Below are 15,694 nucleotides of genomic sequence, written 5' to 3' on the forward strand. Positions count from 1 at the left end.
CTTATTGTGACAGAGCATACATATTTACAATCCAACGGTAATAGTTATGCATACACTCTAAATTACAACATGCTTCATAAAGGAAATTACTAAGTATCAAGAGAACTTACCCTTGAAGAACTATTATTCTTGTTCCCTCGATGTAACAGCACGATCGTTCACCAACATGAACATCACACCTCAGCAATCTCCTCGAGCAAGCACAAAGAACATTCGACCCTCAAACAGGAAGCAAATACCACCATAAGGTTACCTTTGTATTCTCGATATGAGAATTCAGGAGTTGTGGGCTCTGTAGGATTTGGTAGAGGTTAGGAGGAATTTGATAGATCATATAGACGATCGAGTAAGTGGGAGATGACTATAGTCTATCGTATAGACTGAGTACTCGATCGTTTAGAAAATAAATGACTATCGTATAGAAAACTCGTTACACGATCGTGTATGCTCTCAAGCTATCGTATAACTAATTCTTTTGATCGTACGATTCTCAATCGCTTTTTGTAAAAATGAAAACGATTTTCATTCTATCCATCTGTTACCATAACTGATCACAGCTTCCCACTAAGTTGGTTATTGGGAGAAAAAATCGTAACCAATTATTCCATACTTGATTTTATTACAAATAAATAATATAGTCATATTTATTGTTTTAATATCACATCACATGTAATATATAAACCATAGTATTTTTCTCCCTTATAACATTTAATAATAATTCCTCCAATTAATATATGTAATATATTAAGTCAATTATATCTCACATAATTGATGCAATTTGATTATATCGTATATAATCAAATCTCCTTTTGTTAATTTGAACACTTCAAACTAACCCAAAAACTTGTTATCAATGTGAATCCATTGAGTTATCTAGGGGACCTTATGGACCTGTAGCTTGAAGCTCCAATGGTACGTGAATAACTTACTAAACTCTTTAATCATGATATCCACCATCCATTAACTGTCGAGCATTCCACTAAAGATCGACAGCTACATTCTTCGCGCTACAGATATATTTCTGTGTCCATTGGATATAACCAATCAACAGTACAATGACCCTTCACAAATCGCTTGTAAGTAAAGCCGAGCCAATTTACCATTTTCCCCCTGTAATTACATCTAACTCCTTAAGCACCACTGATTCATCTAATGAACAATACATTATAATCCTACTATGAGTAAAGTTTGCTCGGGCCAAGAGAAGGTGTGGCGCCACACTTTATTCGTTTCCTCTTATTCTAAAGCATGTTGTAAATTATTCTATGTATATGCATAATTTGTTTGTACTGTAATTTTAGTTACTATAAAAGACGAAATTTGGAACGATCCTTGCTTTTGCAATGGACCTCATGGTTCTTTCAATTGGTATCAAAGGGAGGTTCTTGGTCCCAATTTTAATTTACCATAATTGATTTTACAGTTAATTGTGGGTTTGAATTTTGTATTCTATTCATGTCGATGAATGGATGAATGAATGGTTTGCAATTCATGGATAATTTCGAGATTAATCTTTAGATTTATTGCTTTCTTTACAATTTGGTTTGTAAGGGCACGATGTTTTGGGCATTATTTGCTACAATTGAGTCTATAATTCTTAGTTTATATTGTTCATGAGTTTTTCAACGACATTCTAATGGATTCGATGCACAAATCGAAGCAAAATCGGTAGATTTTGCAATTATACAATAGCGTTGTAATGTTATGCCCTAGCGTTACAACGCTACGATGAGGTGGACAAATTTTTTTCATAGCGTTGCAATGCTATGAGATGGAAAAATGAAACCATTCGCACGCGGTTCGGTTCGTGGCTCAGCTAGTTCTCTTTGTTTAAGAGGTTCGTGGGCAAATTCGGGTTTTGGGCGGTCCGATTCATGCGGTTCAAAGGCCTGGTTCACTTGTTTTGAACTGGTTTGACCACTTTTTGTAATAGTTAGTTTTTTATTAAATAAATTAATATAAATATTCTATTAATTTAATTAATAGTTTAAGGGCCCAATCCCAATCCATAAATTGTTGTTTAAATTATGCATTTGATGTATGGTTGATTGTAATTATATATGTCATAATGTATGCCATATAGTAAAATCCCACCATATGTTATACATTATTCATGCATCATTTATATTATAAATGTTATAATATATAGTTGCATGATTTAATTTTTATAGCATGCTCATGCATTATATAATACATGTATTATAATATATGCTTGCATGCATTAATAACATCGTCATGCATCATTTATATTATAAGAGTTATAATATATAGTTAGATGTATGTATGTATGTATGATATTGTTTGAAATTCATTACTTTAGTATATATGTGTTACATATGTTAAGTAATTAAATGAACATTACATGAAGCATGACGCTACTTTAGATAATTTTACAAATGTTATAATTCTATTAAGTATGTCATTCAATACAATGCATGGTTTAAATTTGTTTCATTTACTTTATAATTGTTATAATTAAATAAATTATAATTAAAATCAATAATTCAAAATTGCATGCAAACTTAGGTTCAAATCATTTTTAAAATAGTTTTAAACTATGATTCACATAGACATAAGATCACAATATTTCTAATAATATTGGAAATTAGTTTAATCTTTTAATCAGTTTAATAGGATTAAATTGGTTTTAATTAAAAGATTAAATTTGTAGCAAATGTATCTATAAGGGACCTTTTGTCTAAGGCCAGTTCTGAAATCGCTGGGGTATTTAAGTTGACAGAAATGGAACACCCTCACCAGGAAACTGACCTAAAAAGGGAATTAGATAGATTTGCTACAAGCATGCAATTATTGATTAAAGTTTATTAAACTGTCTAATAAACACTAATCAAAGTTGTTTAACTATCCAACGTAAGTGTTAATTGTAGGAAAATTTAAACAGTCACTTAGTAAAAATAAGTGGTCGTAATTTTTCTAGGTTAAATTAACCCTAAGTAAAATACCCAGTGGAAGGAAAATGAGGTATATGATACTTTAACTTTTCTTTTCACATTTCTCCCTCAAAGTTCACACCATGAGATCTATACCCAGCCTCGATGCACTTTGCTTGTGTCCTCATACTGTTGGTGTTTGTATAGGTCAATACCAAGGTGAATGGAAAGAGAGTTTATAATAAATGGGAGTGGGACGTGGGTCAACACATCCCACGGTCTCTCTCATTAGTTAGTAGTAAATTTTCATACTTGGCCTCGAAGCACTTTTGCTTGTGTCCCCTCTACGGATGACATTTACATGGCTCTTTACTCAAACTTCATAAATGGATAGGACTGCTTTAGTTTTTGCCTCAATCAGTTTTTTCCCTACGGTTGGCTCATTGAGGCATAACTCTATAATCTAAAATGAGATGTTACACTTATAAGAAAATGTTAAGCTAGTTAACAATTTATGGATCGAACAATGGTGACTGATATTTACAAGAATAAAGAGTTGTTCTGTATATTGGTTGAGATGGTCTCATTTTAGTGAAGGGGTACCTGATCACCCTACAGTGGCTTTTACCCTGCCTCACTAAAATATTTTCGTAAAATAGATGTCACATAGGATGTATTAAATTATTTTGCTAAATTTTATTGGTTTTTCCAAATGGGTAATGTGTAAATACTAATATAAATAAATTTCATGTTTAAACAAATTACAAAATGACTTCCGCAACTCTAAATTTACTCATCGTCGACAAACTTACCGGCGAAAACTACATTGCATGGAAAAACACTATTAACATAGTATTAATCATCGATGGCCTAAAATTTATCCTTACAAAGGACTATCCTCCTATTCCAGCTCAAAATGTCACTCAAAATGTTCGAGAGGCTATGACTATTGGGTACAGGCAAATGAAAAGGTCTGAGTGTATATCTCAGCAAACCTTTCTGAAGTCTTGGCCAATAAACACAAACCCATAATCACTGCCCATGAGACCTGGATTCCCTATGGGGAATGTTCGGACAACCGTTCGCTCAGCTCAGGCATGATGCTCCGAAATACATCTTCGATGCCCGTATGCAGAAGAGGCATCAGGTCGAGAACATGTTCTCAACATGATGGTCCACTTTTGTTGGGGTTAATGCCCTAAATCTTGTAGGGTCCTGTAGTTTGTAATTGTATTGTACAAACATTATATTTATTTAATAAAATATGAGATGTTTGGTTTGACCTTTAGTAGCATTAAACCCACAAACCAATAAATTAACACTCAAGGTTATCATATGTCGCTTAAACATGTACGTAGAGACACATAGGTGGATTGTGTTTAAGTGATAACCTAAATGGTCTGTAGTAGATGGATAAGGTTGGATACCTTATCCTGGTGACACTATGAATGCGACTTGCTTTGTAGATGTTTACAATTGTTGTAAAGGTGCTACAAATGATTTGATCCTAATCATTCATGTGGAGACATGAGAAAGAGGATATTCTATACAAAGGAGTCTGTATAAGACCAGACGACGAAATTACTAATCTCAGTATATAAGGTTGTTTATAATTGAGACTTATATTTCACCAGGATGACCGTAGGTGACATGACATGAATCTTGAATTATTTGTAAACTCTTGCCTATGAAGGTTGTCCTTTGATTTGTATGGGTGACAGTGGTCAGATCGTCGACTTGATAAGCCTACCATTTTGGGGGTTCATTTGATTAGGGAACTGGGAACACAACTACACAACACGGAATTCACTCCTTCCTCGATGTTGAGGTAAGTATAATTGCTCCCTTAAGAGCTAATTTCGGGGCATGAACAATGTAGCACCATACTCTCTCCTTGCTGAGAGGGGTTTAAGAGATCAATGGTACTAAAAAAGTTAGATGTAACTATAGGGGCAAAACGATGATTGTGGCCCAATTGTACTTACGAGCAATTTATGAAGGGTTGTTGCATTGTTGACTGGTTATATTCAATGGACATAGAAATATATCTATGGTGCGTAAAGTGCAATTGTTGGTCTTGTTGGGGTTTGTACCTTAAAGTCTCATGTCCTGTAGTTTGTAAACAACTTTGTAAGAACACTTGTGGTGTATAATATATATAATATTTACTTCACTTATTGACTTTGAATATTTAAATATTTTTTTATTTCCCCACAAACCAATAAACTTAATATTCCTGGTTATCTTTATGTAACTTAAGCATGTATGTAGTGATATACGCGTGGATCATGTCTTAAGTGACAACCAAAATAGTCTATAGTATATGGATATAGGAGGGAAACCTTATCCTGGTAACAATATAGACGCGACCCGCTTTTTGGAATTGTTACAAGTGTTGTGACTTGTCACAGATGGTCTGATCCTAATCATTCGTATAGTGGACATGCGAGCAGGGACGTCCCATACAAAGAGTTTGTATAAGACATGACCTCGAAGTGTTAATGTCTAATCATATAACTCCATTCATGACCGAGACTTCACTTCACTAGGATGACAAAAGGTAATATGACCTAAATCCTGAGTGAGTTGGGAACTCTTGCCATTGAAGGTGGTCCTGTGATTTGCATGGGTGCGAGTGGCCAGAGCGCCGACTCAAACCTACCACTTTGGGGTTTCGTCTCATTTGGGAGCTAGGAACTCAACTTCACAAGATGGAGTTCACTTCTTCCTAGAGCAGGGGTAAGTAGATAGATTGCTCTCTTAAGAACTGATCACGGGGCTTGAACGATGTGGTGCCATGCACCTTTTCATGGTCCGAGAGGTGTTCACACATAGTAGGACTACGTTGTATTGTTCGTTAGAGGGATCAATGGTACTTAAGGAGGAAGATGTAATTACATGGGCAAAATGGTAAATTGGTCTGCTGTAATTACAAGCATCTGTGAAGGGTCATCATACTGATGATTGGTTATATCCAATGGACACAGAAATATATCTATGGCAAGAAGAGTTCAACTGTCGGTCTTTAGTGGAATGCCTGACAGTTAACGGATGGTGGATATCGTGACTAAAGAGTTTAGTTAGCTATTCATATACCGTTAGAGCTTCGAGCCATAGGTCTATAAGGTCCCTTTGGTAGCTTGGATACAAGTTGGGAGTCAGTTTTTGGGTCAGTTTGAAATGTTCAAATTGACAAGAGGGAGTTCGATTATATATGATATAATTGAACAAGTTAATTATATATGATATAATTAACTGTATGTATGAAATACATTAATTTGGAGGAAATAGGATATAAATATGATTTATGTCTAGTTGATGAAAGATACTATAATTAATATATGATATTAAATTATATGTTATGAATATGATGTGATCACATCCACTGGACGATTAAAAGGGAATTGGGACGGCGTCTATTCTGTTTTAATAACGGATGAGTGAGTTGAAAGATCACTTTGAGACGCATAAATAGCTCATGGTGTGTTAAGCATGAGATGCACGGACATTGTGTTAAAAAGTGTGTCATTGCTTAAAAAAATGTGCCTATACGATAGTGACTACACGATCGCTTACCTATACAATAGTGCTAAGCGATCACTTACCGATTACACCCTCGTGCGATATTTACTAAACGATCCTTTACCTTTTCCTAAGCTATCGTTTAGCTCCTAATATTTACTAAACGATCATATAGACGATTGCTTAGTTTTTCCTACACGATCGTTTAAACGATCACTTACCTTTTTCCTACATGATCATTTAAACGGCCGCTTACCTTTTCCTACAGATCATATACTTCACCTAAATGATCAAGCATTCTGTCTATACGATAGACGAGCTCATCTCTCACTTGCTTGATCGTTGTATACGGTCTCTCTTCCTCTTTCCCTCTACCAAATCCAAACAAAGTCCACCCTTTGGATTCTCACTCCAAAAATACTGAGGGATATGAGTGGTCGTGTCATCTCCATTTTCTTCTGTTCATATGGTAACTGTTCGAGGTAGACGATTGGCTTTTAGATTTGCTGTGAAGAACAAGTCTTCAATTAGTATAATCTCTCGATCTCTTTAGCATTATGAATACATTTTAGTACGTTTGAATATATATGTGGTAATTCTGTCACAATGAATTGAAAATATCCGCTTCCGCTCATAGGTACTCTTGAATAAAAGTTTCTTCAGGTCTTTAGTGGAGTGTTCGACAATTAATGGATGTTGAATAATTTAATTAAAAAAGTTTAATTAATTATTCAAGTACCATTGGAGCTTTAAGCTACAGGTCTATGAGGTCCCCTCTGTAGCTTAGGAATTAAATGAGAACCAAATTTGGATTAATTTGAATTATTTAAATTAATCGAGAGAATTAATTATATATAATATAATTACTATAATGTATATCATACATTGTAATATAAAGTTTATTTGAGATGAAATAAATATTTAAATATGATTCAAATATTAATTATGTGTATTGTACTCATATAATTAAATTTAGTATAAATGGAATTTATATTAAATATCGTGCATTAATGAGAGAATGAAAACTATAGGTTATATTGTATTTGATACGATATTAAACTATAGGTTATATGTCATATGTGATATAACATAAAGTTTAATATATATTATATGATAAAGTAGTTATCATATAAAATATTTCATTAAAATAAATTTTCTTTTAATTAATTTATTTTTGAAAAATATTTTTGGGAAAGAGTTGTAACCCCCTCCCATTTTTCTCTCTATTACGTGCATGTGTGGGTGAGAGTGTATAGTAGTTGTTATCTTCTTCTTTCTCTTAAGTTCTCTGGATCTCACCCTCCCCTCCTCTCAATCTCACTCCCTTACCCAAAATACCGCAAAGCCTACACCTCTTGTAGATTCTCTTCCCCTACATAAAATACAAGAGGTTCTGATTGGTGGTGGCCAATTAGGGTTTCGAGATCGTTGCAGTTCGTGACAATTTTGGAGAAGATGATTCACACGAAGAAGATCGGATCTTCGAGGGTTTGTTTTTTCCTAATATATTTTCTTAATTATAATTAGGTGCTGTAATTTTGATTTAATGCATAACATTCGGTTAATTCTGTAAAATTTATTATTATGTAAAAATTAGATTCTGGGACAATCCCCACTTCCGCAGTGGACATTCACCGGTTCTTTGAATTGGTATCAGAGCGGTTGTTTTGGTCTTAATTTTTCCAATTTTTCAAAATTAATTTTACAGATTCATCGTGGATTTTTGCATTATGCATGTTAATGAATGTATGGAATGAGTATTTATAATTTTAGATGTTTACGAAATTAGATTTTAGTCTTTACAACTTTTATTTTTTAATAAATTAATTTGTAAGGGCCCGTGTTTTGGGCATAATTATTGTTATGGAGTCTTTATTTGTTCTGTATTGAGTCGTTCATGGCTGTTCTGATGGATTTATGGAGAAAACAATGCCGAAAACGAAGGAATTTCTAAGGAGATTGCAACTATAAGGTGGCTACTGTACAGTAGCGTTGCAACATTGCGATTAGGCGAACAAAGTGTTCTATCTGTAGCGATGCAATGCTGCGAGACATAAAGAATAAACTAGTTCACACCCGATTCGGTTCAGTTGGTTCGAGCGGTTCTTGACCGATTCGAGTTCTGGGCGGTCCAGTTTGTACAGTTCAAGACCCGGTTCATTTATTTTGAACCAGTGATCGTTATTGTTATAATAGATAGTTATTTTTTGATTAATTAAATTAACATAAGTGTTATATTAATTTAATTAATAGTTTAGGAGTCCAATCTCGGTCCAATAATTATTTTTTTTAATTATGCATTTGATATATGATTTAATTTTAATTTTATATATGTCATGATGTATTCCATATAGTAAAAATCCCACCATATGTTATGCATTATTCATACGTCATTATTTATATTATAAATGTTGTAATATATAGTTGCATGATTTAATTTTGTAGAATGCTTGTGCATCATATAATATAAGTGTTATAGTATATGTTTGCTTGCATTAATAACATGGCCATGCATCATTTATATTATAAGTGTTATAATATATAGTTGAATGTATGTATGGATGTATGTTATTAAATAAAACATTACTTTATTATATAAGTGTTATATATGGTCAGTATTGAAATGGAATCGTATGAAGCCATGACACTACTTTAGGTAATTTATAATTGTTATATTTTTACTAAGTGTGTCAATGAATACAATTGTATGGTTTTAATTTATTTCATTTATTTTATAAAATTTATAATTAAAAAAAATTAGAAATTAAAATCAATAATTTAAAATTGCATATAAACCTTAGGTTAAAATCATTTTTTTAAAATAATTTTAAAATATGATTCACATAGACCTATTATCACTTTTCTAATAAGATTATAAATTAAGTTTAATCCTTTAATCAGTTTAATATAATTATATTGGTACTTAATCGAAAGATTAAATTTGTAGCAAAGTATATATAAGAAATATTTTGTCTAAGACTAGTTCTGTCTAGACTGAGTATTTAAGTTGACGAAAACATAACACCCTACCTGAAAACTTACCTAAAAAGGTGAATTGGATATATTTGCTACAAGCATACAATGGTTGGTTGAGGTTTATTAAAATGTTTAATAAATATTAATCAAAGTTGTTTGACCATCCAAACTATATGTTATATCAAATATAACACATAACCTATAGTTTCATTTCTCTCAACAATGCATGATAGTTAATATAAATCATATCTACACTGAATTTAATCATATGAATTTCATCCATATAATTAGTATTTGAATCACATTAAAAAAATTCAATTCCTCTCAAGTAAACCTTATATTACAATGTATCAAATATATTATATTATTTGTATCATATATAATTAAGTTGAATTAATTATATCATATATAATTAATTTCCTTAATTAATTTGAACAATTCAAATTAATCCAAAATTAATTATCAATAATTCTCGTTGAGCTACCTAGGGGATCTTATGGACCTATTGTTTAAAACTCAAATGGTACTCAGATAATTAATTAAACACCTTTAATTAAAATATCCAATATCCTTTAACTGTCAGTCACTCCACTAAAGACCGACATTTGCACTACAAATATATTTATTTGTCCATTTGATATAACAATGTGATGACCCTTCATAAATTGCTCGTAACTACAGTTTGGCCAAAATTATCGTTTAGCCCTTGTAGTTACATCTTACTCCTTAAGTACCACACAATAAGTCATAGTCCAATTATAACCAAATCCCTCTCAAACTAAGAGAGAGTGTGATGTAACATTGTTCAAGCCCAAAATCAACCCTTAAGAGAGCTATTTATCTAACTGTACTATTTTTTCTTCACTATGGTTTTTCCCATTGGGGTTTTCCTAGTAATGTATGTTTCATGTATATACATATATATATATATGAGCATCTAAGGGGGAGTATTATGAATATTATAATAGAAAATAGATGCTCCGCTTAGTGTCCCAAAGGTCACGTGTCACCATTCATATTGTCCATGTGTCATGTAGTTATTCATGCTTGGTGTCCATGTAAGTCTACATCCTACTTGCCACTTGCCTACAAATAGTGACATCTGGTGGATCTTAAAAACACACCAACATTGGTGAGAATTCCACTTCCACCAATTTCTATATTATCCAATTTCATGATTTTTGTTATTTTACTTTATAATTTTAGTTTTTATTTATTTAATATTATTATATTATATTTTTCATATCTGTATTCCTGTTGTGCTCCTCAATTTTTATAACACGTTATCAGCACGAGCACTTGTCGTTTTTCCCACTAAAGGTAGGTCCTAAAGGTATGTCGATTTTTTCCTCTTCGTTATAATTCACAAATTTAATGTTATTTTATATATTCAATGTCTATTATATTTCTAACATAAGTACAATATTTTATGATAGTGCTGCCATGATAATTCTCACAAAATTAGAATTTGTCGCCCTTGATATTAATGACAATAATTATTTGTCGCGGGTACTTGATGCCGAAATCCACATAGATGCTATGAATCTTAGGGAGACTATTAAATAATGAAATATGACATCCAGTCAGAACAAAGCAAAAACTATGATTTTCCTTCGTCGTCATATCCATGAGTGATGAAAATGAAGTATCTTACAATAAAAGAACCCCATATCTTGTGAAAAAAATTTAAAAGAGAGGTATGATCATCAAAAAACAGTTATTGTTTCTAAAGCTCATTATGAGTGGATGCACTTGAGACTACAAGATTTCAAATAAGTAAGTGATTATAACTCCGCATTATTTAAAATCCGTTCAAAATTGTTGTTTTGCGAAGAGAAAATTACTGATGTTGATATGCTAAAGAAGACATTTTCTACATTTCACGTATTGAATATGCTTCTGCAACAATATCGAGAGAAAGGTTTTAAACAGTATTCTGAATTAATTTCATGTCTTATCGTGGCCGAACAAAATAACGAGTTATTGATGAAAAATAATGAATCTCGAATAAACGGAACAAATCATTCCCTAAAGTGAGTGTTGTGAATTTTTATAATAATCGTGGTCGAGGTTGTGACCGTGGTAGAGGAAGAAATAATAAATATTTTTCGTGGTGGTCGTTCTAATCATTTAAATTTCAAAAGAACCACATAAAATGATGATCACAAAAGAAAAGCTCCACAGGATAAAAATTCAAAGAGTGTTGAAAATAAATGCTTCTGATGCAGAATGACTGGGCATTGATCACAGACCTGTCGTACGTCAAAACACTTAGTTGACCTTTGTCAAGCCTCCCTGAAGGAAAAAGAGAAAAATATGGAAGCAGATTTTACATATCAGGATAATGACATATTTGACCCATTCCATACGACAAATTTGAATGTGACAGACTTCTTTAAATTTCCCGAAGAGAAGATTGACACAGTTGGTGGCACATCAAATGTTTCTTTTTACTTTGAGAATATGTTGTTTTCTTTTATCTATCTTCATGTTTTAGTAACTTTTGTATATTTTAAGTATTGTTTTTCATATGTTGGGTGTTTAAAAAATGAGCAAAGAATATCTATGTCTGGCAGACAGTGTAACTACACATACAATACTTACAAATAAAAAATACTTTTCCAAATTGACAATGCTGAAAGCAAAAGTAAATACAATATCAGGTTCTGCAAACTTGATCATAGGTTTTGAAAAAACAAATATTATTTTGCCTAGAGGAATAAATTTACAATTGACAATACATTGTTCTCTAGTCAATAAAAGAGAAATCTTCTAAGTCTTAAATACATACGTTGTAATGGTTATCATATTGAGACTGATAGTAAGAATAGTGTGGAATATCTGTATATCATATCCACTGTCTCAAATGAAAAATGTATATTAAAAGAGTTGTCTGCTTTATCTTATGGATTGTATTATACTCATATATGAGTAATTGAAACATATGCAACAATGAACCCGAAGTTCATGAATCCAGACATATTTAAAATTTGGCATGATCGATTGGGTCATCCAGGAATTATAATGATAATGAGAATTATTGAAAATGCAAATGAACACCCATTGAAAAACTAGAAGATTCTTCGATCTAATGAATTATCATGTGATGTTTGCTCTCAAGGAAAATTGATAATTAGACCATCACCATCTAAAGTGGGGACTGAATCACCCGCATTTTTAGAACGAATTCATGATGATGTATGTGGACTCATTAACCTACCAAGTGGACCATTTAGATATTTTATGGTATTAATAGATGATGCTCACGTGTATGCTTATTATCAAGTCGAAATCTTGTATTTGCAATATTACTGGCTCAAATAATTAAGTTAAGAGCACAATTTACCGATTATACAATTAAGACCATTCGTCTTAATCATGATGGTGAATTTACATCCCAAACTTTTGATAATTATCGTATGTCAATTGGGATAAGTGTTGAACATCATGTAGCTCATGTTCATACACAAAATGGTTTAGCAGAATCATTTATAAAACATTTGCAATTAATTGCAAGACCATTACTTATGAGAGCTAAGCCTCCTTCATCTGTATAGGGACATGCTATTTTGCATGCAACATCATTTGTACGCATTAGGCCGGTAGCTTATCACAAGTACTTGCCATTACAATGAGCTTATGGTCACGAGCCAAATATTTCCTATATGAGAATTTTTGGATGTGCAGTATATGTTCCAATTGCTCCACCACAACGCATTAAGATGGTCCTCAAAGGAGGTTATGAATATATGTTGGATATTGATAACTTGTAGAAATACAAGTTATTTATGCCACTTTATTTAGATATTGCGGCCCAAAGTTAGTAATTATGCGCCAATTGTATGAAAATTAGCCTAGTATTGCAATAATTATAAATGTTTACGATTACACCCACTAACACCTAAGAGATGAAAGATAAGCGAACTTTACTCTGTTTTGCAGGAGACCAAGTCACCGCTTGCACTCAAGGCTCACGAGAGACTAATCAACGCATCTCTGTCACATTGCGCCCGTCAATCAACAATGAAGAGACGATTACAGCAATGACGGCGCAATGCGACAGTCGATCCAAGAGCTGTGCTTCAACCGCATGTGGTAATAAAAACAACCACCGCATGCGAACCTATGATCGAAAGATGCAGCTGAGCAACGTAAGAGCGGAGGATTGAGACACATGTACAACTAACGGTTGTGCAGAATTGATGGTCTAATTATATAACAGAAGGAATAATATCCTTCCAACTTCAAAATTACCATAACCATGAGTGGGGACCACAAGGCCGGAGCCAAAGATCTGCACCTATAAATACCCCATTGATTTCAAAGAAAAGGTATGCTACTTGATACTGGGCTAAGTGCTTCTAGATTATAAAGAAAAGGCTGAGCTGAGTGTTTAAGAGAAGAAATCCAGGAAGAAGACGAGATAAGGTCGAGAGGTGAATCTTAGATCCAACCTGCCATACACCCGATCGGAAGCTCTGTGCAAAGATCCCTGCTATCGGTAGAGTAAACCTGAGAAGGAAGCTCTTCCTACCATCAAATCCATCCTATCTGACAAACAGATCTCCATTAAATATGTGCCAAGACATTGGCACTTGTTTGTATCTGTTCTATCTCTCTTTCATTGTGTATTTCATGTTTTCTTTATCTCTTCATTCACACACCATGTATCAAGCGCTTAATAGAAATATTAGATGTTTTGATAGATTCCATTTACCATTTTCTGTCTATTTCCGTTCACCCATCAATCACTTTCTCCATGATATCTTCTTAATCCCCTGATGAGCAATATGAATCACTAAGAAATTAATCTGTATTAAAGATATAAAATACGTTAAGCTCTTTACCTGTGAGAGCAGAAGTGAAGGTGTCATTATGATCTATCGAGAGAAGGTTAGAAGAATGCGTTAACTAAAACGAGTAGTACTTCCAGACATGGAAACAACATTGCGTTCATTATGTTAGTCTCTGTTTCACCATAGACATGTGGGAGCGCGGCCGATCACTGAGAGGTGTACGCCAAGAGAATAGTGGAACAGTATTTGTACCTTCAATCCAATTAAGAACTTGCGTTGTTTGTATTATTTGTATTTCTCTTTCTATTCTGTTCATAAGACTCGTTGCCGCATTCCATGTCTTTGCACAACTTTCACAGCCAGCCTTAATCCCAACATCTTGTACATGAATTCTATATCTTGTATCATCTAGCTTAGGTTTACTGTATTTTTATGTTTTTATCACATCTTTACTGCTTTCCTTTATTTTATTGAAATTTATATACTTGTACAAACATACTTTTAAAGATTAAAAACCCGGTCGCATGTATCATGAACATACCATAATAACCTAAACCATTCCCCATGTTCGACCTTAGATCACACCGAGAAACTTGCGGTGAAATTACACTTGGTTCCATCGTAAGGAAACTTGTGACAATGCATGACATACTACATGAACATCAATAATTAACGCATAACTAGAAGTAGTACCGCATCATTGTGAGTAATTTATATCATCAATCCAATCCCGTTACAGACATGATTCCCCATCAATTATTAAATATCTTGAGCCCCTGATGGGTGATGTATTTACTGCACAATTTATTGCTTGTCATTTTAATAAGACAAATTTTGCCAACATTAAAGGGAGGAATTAAGAAGTTGGAAAGATAAATTACATGGAATGCATCGTCATTGTTTCATTTAGATCCCCATACATATCAATGTAAACTTAAAGTTCATAAAATAATTAATTTGCAAAATATAGCAAATCAATTACCATATGCATTTATAGATGCAACGAAAGTAACTAAGTCACATATACCACCTGCAAATGTTCCATAAAAAATTGATATCCCAACACAACAAGTTGTCACTAATGAATCTGGAACATGCCAGAAGCGTGGTAGACCAGTGGGTTCCAAAGATAAAAATTCATCGAAAATGAAAAATAATTAATAGTGAAAAATACTTGGTTGATGATGTAAATACCCATAAAGAAATCATCGACATGACTAGTGAGGAAGGTGAAATACCTAAAGATAATAATGAGATTTTAACAAACTATGTCATGATAGGAAAAAGATGGAATCGAACTGATGTAATTATCGACAACATTTTTGCGTATAATGTTGCTCTTGATATTATATTTGAAAATGTGGATCCTGAACTAACATCTGTTGAAGAATGTCGACATAGAAAATATTGGCTTCAGTCGAAAGAAGCAATAGAGGCAGAATTAAACTCACTTTCAAAATGTTAGGTTTTTGGATTTGTAGTCTAAACACCAGAATGCGTTAAACCTGT

The sequence above is a fragment of the Benincasa hispida genome, chromosome 12, assembly GCF_009727055.1.
Source record: "Benincasa hispida cultivar B227 chromosome 12, ASM972705v1, whole genome shotgun sequence".
Taxonomy (NCBI): Eukaryota; Viridiplantae; Streptophyta; class Magnoliopsida; order Cucurbitales; family Cucurbitaceae; genus Benincasa; species Benincasa hispida.